This window comes from Octodon degus, unplaced genomic scaffold (genome assembly GCF_000260255.1).
Source record: "Octodon degus isolate 3935 unplaced genomic scaffold, OctDeg1.0 scaffold00037, whole genome shotgun sequence".
Classification (NCBI taxonomy): Eukaryota; Metazoa; Chordata; class Mammalia; order Rodentia; family Octodontidae; genus Octodon; species Octodon degus.
In genome coordinates this window covers 1,701,425-1,708,506 of record NW_004524613.1, presented here as the reverse complement: position 1 = coordinate 1,708,506, position 7,082 = coordinate 1,701,425, and positions in this window count along the sequence as shown.

The following is a 7,082-nucleotide window of genomic DNA, read 5'->3' as shown; positions in this document are numbered from 1 at the left end:
AAAAAAAAAAAAAAAATGACCATGATTTCATTTTCTTGTGTACACACTGAGGAGTGGAGTTGTGGGATCATATAGTAATTCTATTTTTAATTTTGGAAAGAATTAGTGCACTGTTTTACATAAGAAGCTTCACCACTTTACATTCCCACCAATACAACAAGATTTCAAATTTCTCACAATCCTTAGCAATCCTTTTCCTTTCATTTGTTTTGTTTATTGACAGTAATCATTATAATGGGTATGAAGTGGTATTTCATTGTGGGATGGATTTGCGTTTTTCAAATGGTTCCTGATGTTGGGCACGAATGCTCCTCACAACTGCAAAACACATGTTCTTTTCAAGTATGTGTGGAATATTTCAACAACACGCATGAACCTGGAAACCATCACATTAATTGCAAGAGTCAGCCAGGGAAAGCCACATGCTAAATTATCTCAGTGATATGTGGAATATCAAAAAATGTTGAAGTTCATACAAGCAGAGGGTAGAACAACAGTTATCATGGTCTGGGGTAGGTAGGTATAGGGGAAGACATTAGTCAAAGACTACAAAATTTCTATAGAGGAAAGGAATAACTTCAGAGATCTATTGTACAGCATGCTGACTACAGTTAATAATAAAATATTACATTCTGGAAAATGGCTAAGAGCAGATTTTAAGCACTCTCACCACAGAAAAAGTTCAATATGTGAGAGAACATATTATGTCAATTAGTTCGATCTAGCTATTCCACAATGTCTATATTTTTCAAAACAATATGTTGTACACAATCAATATGACACTTGTTGGGGGCCTGGCCCTAGCTCAGTTCTTTAAGTGGCTGCTTCCACAAAGCTGTCAGCCTCAGGTTGTTGTAGTTCGATCCCCACAACCCTCCAGCCAGCCAAAAGTGCCCTGAAGGCATTCGAGGAGCAAAAAAAAAAGAAAAAAAATCCTTATTCCAATATGACACTTGTATTTGTTATTTTTTTAATTTTATTTATTTATTTGTGTGTGTGTGTGTGTGTGTGTGTGTGCGCGTGTGTGGCCAGCTCAGCCCACAGGGGGGGGGGGGCGGGCGCAGGGGGGCTGGCATGTGGTGCTGGGGGATTGAACCGCGGTCCCTGTGCTTTGCTAAGCTTGTTCTAAGTAGGTGCTTTAGGCCACTGAGCCATCTCACCAGCCCTGTATTTGTTATTTTTAAAAATAAATTAGAAATTTTTGTTAAATAAAGCAGTCTCAACAAATATTAAAAATTGTAACATAACATTCTAAATGTAATTTTTTTTAAATTCATAACAAAAGCTGAACTGAAAAATCCCAGCATATTCAGACAAGAAACCCATTTCTCCATCCACTGAATGTTTCTCAAATATTGAAGGGCAAACAAATTACCTGGGATCTTGTGAGAGGCAGAATATGACTTGTCAATCCTGGGATGGATTGAGATTCTGAATTTCTAACAAGTTCTCAGGAAGCTGCTGGCCAGTCCAGGCACTGTGGGTAACAGAAATGAAACTAATTCATAGCTCAGGAAATGGACCAATAAAATTGGGGAAAATCTAAAATACTTTTAAGTGAATAATTATCATAAAACTATTATGTATCAAAATTTAGGAAATGTAACTAAAACATATACAAAGGGAAAATTAGAGTCTTTATGGTACAATGAAGAAAATCTGAACATTCACCAGATGACAGCACAAAATAAATTAGGTCAAAACAGAGTTAAGTAAAAAGAAGTAGAACTGAAGATAAAGCTGGGATCAAATAATAATAACAATAATATGAAAAATAATAGAGACCAACTAAAACAAATTTGATTCTAGAAAAAGACTAACGGAATTGATAAATCTCTCACAAGAATGACTAGGAACAAAATACCATTCGCATACCTATAGAAATAGAGAAAACAATCCTAAAATTCATTTGGAAACAGAAGAGACCTAGAATAACAAAGGTAGTCCTACGCAACAAAGACAAGGCAGGAGGCATCACAATCCCTGACTTGAAATTATACTACAAAGGGCTGGGGAGATAGCTCAGTAGAATAAGTGCTTGCCTGGCAAGCTCAGGGTCCTGAGTTCAATCCCCGGTACCACAAAAAAAAAAAAAAAAAAGAGAGAGAGAGAGAAGAAAAAAGAAATTATACTCCAAAGCTACTGTGATAAAATCAGCATGGAACTAGGAAAGAAAAAGAAAACAGACCTGAGGATCAGTGGCACAGATTAGAAGATGCAGACACAACTCTAAACACACTCAGCCACCTTATCTTTGACAAAGGGGCCAAACATGTTCACAGGAAGAAAATATAGCCTCTTTAATAAGTGGTGCTAGAAAAACTGACTTACCACATGTGTAAATTTAAAACTAAGGGTCCAGGGAGATGGTTCAGTAGAATAAGCACTTGCCTAGCAAGCGCAAGGGCCTAAGTTCAATCCCTCCTTCCTCAAAAAAAAAAAAAGAAAATTAAAACTAGACCCATGTCAACCACCATGCACTAAAGTCAAAGTGAATCAAATATCTAAATATTAAAGCAGAAACACCAAATCTACCAGAAGAGAAAATAGGTAGAAATCTTGAAGACATAGAAGTAGGCAAAGAATTTATAAACAGAACCCAGACTGTATGGGAAATAATTCAAAGAATCCATAAATGGGATCTCCTCAGTGGTCTGAGCAGTGGTCTGCTTAGGAAAGCGCTGGGACCAGGGTTCGATCCCCGGCACCACAAGTGGCACTGGCCCCACCCCCAGGTGCATTGAGCCAGTCACTGAGACCAGGTATGGTGGTGCACGCTTGTAATCCCAGTGCTAGGGAGGCTGCAGACAGGAGGATCACTACAAGTCCGAGCTGTGTAGCAAAGTCAAAATGAATCAGCTATCTAAATAATACCAAATACATTGATAAATATATGGGATCTAATCTCATTAAAAAGCTTTTGCACATCAAGAAATCATCAACAGGGGGCCAGAGAGTTGGCTCAGTAGGATAAGCGCTTGACTGGCAAATGCAAGGATCTGAGTTCAATCTCGGTTCCACAAAAAAAAAAAAAAAATCATCAACAGAATGAAGAGAAAACCCACAGAGTGGGAAAAGTTTTTAGCCAATTGTCCCTCAGATGACTTTTATCTAGAACTCACAAAGAATTGAAAAAAAATCAGACACCCCCAAATTTAAAGACCCAATCAAAGAATGGGGATCTGAAATGAATACACATTTCTCAGATGAAGAAGTACAAATGGCATATAAATATATGAAAAATATTCAACACCAATGGTCATTTGAGAAATTCAAATTAAAACAACACAGATTTCATCTCACCTCAGAAAGAATGACTTTTATCAACAATTCAACCAATAACAAATGCTGGAAGGGCTGTCGGGAAAAAGGAACACTTCTCCACTGGTGGTGGGAGTATAGACTGGCACAACCTCTGTGGAAATCAATATGGGGATTTCTCAAAAGTCTAGAATTAAGCTGGGCATAGTGACACATGCCTGTAATCCCAGTAGTTGGGAGACTCAGGTAGGAGGATGAACCGTTGTGAGTTCAAGACCAGCTTGGGCTACAAAGTGAGCTCAAGGCCAGCCTAAGCTGCATAGCGAGATCCTGTCTCAAAAAGAAAAAAAAAGCTAGGATTAGAGGTCCCATTCTACTCAACTATTCCCTTTCTGAGTATCTTCTGAGAGGAATTTAAAAACATCATACCACAGTGATGTATGTGCGCCCGTGTTTATAGCTGCACAATGTGTAATAGCTAAATCTTGAAAACAGCCTGTTACAGTTCGTTTCTAGTTGAACCCCCCAAAGCCTCACGTAGTCATGGAGTGGCATCTGGAGCTTGTGATTGATTAATGCTGGGATTATGGGTGTGAGTGCCCTGGGGCAGATGCTCTGCATCACAGTGTGAGGAGGGGAGAGAAGCCAGCTAGCTGCTGGAGCTGCTGCTCTTGCTCTTTGGCTTAGCCAAGAATGGCTGCTCTCTGCCATGTGCCACTCTGCCTTGGAGCCAGCTGAGTATGTTGAAACCTCCACTAACTGAGCCTTTTTGTCCTTCATTTTGGGTGTCAGGCATTTTGTCCCAGCAACAAGAAAACAGTAAGCTGAGATACAACCCAAACACCCATCAATGGAGAAATGGCTTTAAAAAAAGATGTGATGTTTTTATACAATGGAGTACGACTCAGCCATAATGAAGGATAAATTTTAAACTTTTATAGGTAGATAAATGCAACTTGACACCATGTTGAAAAATGAAATAAATTGGACTCACATAGTATTGCCTTCCTGTTGTGAGAGACTGAAAGAATAAATAAGGTCTAGGGGCCAGAGAGATAGCTCAGTGGAATAAGTGTTTGCCTGGCAAGTGCAAGGTCCTGAGTTCAATCCCTGGTACCACACAAAAATAAATAAATGAATAAATAAACAAATAAATAAGGTCTAAAATATGCAATAGATTTTGTGAAATGGCAAAAAATGTTCGAAAAGATCTCAGATGTGGGAAAGGAGAAAGGATGAAAGAGAAAAAGAGAGGGAAAAATAAGTCAGCTGTTCTCCTAGTGTCCCTTAGCTCATTAAAAAGGAAGGTTTGTGTTAATATCAATTAGAGAAATGTTAATATCCATATCTTGTGCTCTGAATAACTAAATACTTTAAAGATAACAAAAATCCAATGAATTAACTATTGTTATTCTCTCAGTATTTTGTTATGAAACTTGTTTTACCTTTTTCCACAAAATAACAAAGACCAAGAAAAATAGAAAACATATCCATATAAGGAATAAAATTTGGAAGGCAGCCAGGGAGATGGCTCAGTAGAATAAGCACTTGCCTGCCAAGCACAAGGGCTTGAGTTCAATCCCCAGTTCCGCAAAAAAAAAGGAATAACATTTGTAGTCATTATTACAACTCTCTAGAAGCTAAAAAGATTAAAGAAAAAATTATGAACAATTTTATGTCATATATTACATTTAGAAGAATAAACAACTGTTTAATATGATCCACAAAGAAATTGAAAACACAATAGTTCTAAATTATGAGAGAAATTAAATCCTTGAATTCAGCTGAGTTTTTCTGCTACAAATTTCAACATCTGGTCACTAGCCCATGGGGCAAGAGACAGTTCAAAATACTCTCATGTGACAGCTCCAGGGTGTGTCTGTGAGCTCACAGGTCCAGTACCTGGTTCCTCTAGTTTACTGATTTAGGAAGAAGCAGCAGAATCTGTCATGTCAGTTTGCTGAAATCACTCCGGAAATCGTCCTGGGATACATTCCACGACCAGCTTCTAGGGGCTTCGTGAGCACCTAAATCTGCCTACTGAGATTTCTGTTTAAAATGACTGGCGTTTGGGGGTTTCTGTGACTAAATCTTAACAGACACATAGAGGTACAATAGCTTGCATCTGTGCGCAATTTATCTTCTACAAAATTCTTCTATGCAGTTGATGAATTCATTCCATCTCTACATTCCATCTATGAGTTGATTCTGCATCGCGGATCATAACTTTACAATTTTTTATTAATTCAATGTTTTGTTCTATAATTGAGCTTCTCTTGTTACTGAAACTTTAAATACTCTTATTGTTTGTGAACTAACAAGACATAATGGAATGAGTAATGCTATTTTAATGCATCTTGGGCAGGAGATGTAGCTCAGCAGCACTGCACCTGTGCGGCAAGTGTAAGGTCCTGAGTTCAATTCCCTGTAAATAAATAAATAAATAAATAGCAAATTATTTTAATGTCTCTTAAGATGCCAGATGCGTGGGAAGGGGACCTGAGGATGTGGGGAGAAGGAGGGTGAAAAGGGAAAGCGGAAGTAAAAATGCTTAGGATATTACAGCATATGTACCAATTCTCCAAAATGAATGTGATTTTCATGCATCACAAACATATGTCAATTTTTTAAAATATGCAAGAGAGCAATGAAAGTGTGATACTCAGGACAGGCTGATCCCACAGGACTGCTAGCTCTGCCTTCTGGTGTCAAGGAAAATAAATGTGTCTTGGCTTGATTATTTTGATTGGTTCCTCAAGTAAAATACAGATTTTATAAGCTGAAAGTTCATAAAAGGATGTGTTTTTATGTTGCTAAAGAAAAGCAGCATGGCTTAAACAAAATAGACAATATTTGGCAAGGTCCTTTGGTAGCGCCAGGAGGACCTGAACTTCAGGAAGGGAAGGAACCATGGATGCTCTTGGGAACTGAACCATTAAAATGACACAGCCAGTGATCTTCAATATCTCAATTTCCTAAACACAGTTAAAAATTAGCAAAAGAAACCATCCAACTGGCAGGCTTGGGTCTACTCCTCCCCCTGAATCAATCAACTATGAACCACAAATCAGAGCAGCGTAATACACAAACGCTGCTTCTAGAGCCTATGGGAGCCACTGTAAACTCAAAAGCACTAAGAGCTGCCTCCCCACTTACTCAACAAACTTTCACTGAGTTCCTGTGATGATCCAAAAACACCACTGGAGATACCGGAGCAAACAAGGCACAGTGCCCTCCTCCAGCTCCACTGATTTTCATCCACAAAGTGCCTGAGTCATAACTGAGCTGACAGGAGCCAGGGGTCGCTCAGTGGCACAGCACCTGCCTGGCAAGCACAAGGTGCTGAGTTTGATTCCTGATACCAAAATAAGAAAAAAAAAGAAAAAAAGAAAAGAAAACTGAGCTGACAAATAGTGAATGAAATATATAACCACTGCTTTGCTCCAACATTAAGAAGAAAAAGTAAAAAAGAAATCTGCTTTTTCTTTCTTGTCTTAGATATCTTATATTCCCCATGCCCTGGTGAAAACTAAGGATACACAGATATGTTCAGAAAACACTCTTAAGGGCTGGTGAGATAGCTCAGCAGACTAAGTGCCTGCTTTGGCAAGCGCCAGGACCAGTGTTCGATCCCTAGTCCTACATGCCAGGCCAGCCCTGTCCCTGGGGCATGTTGAGCCAGTGACTAAGCCAGGGCGTGGTGGTGCACACCTATAATCCCAGCACTAGAGAGGCTGAAAGCAGGAGGACTACTATAAGTCTTAGCTGCTTAGTGAGATCCTGTATCAAATACATTTAAAGAAGGAGGAGGAGGAGGAGGA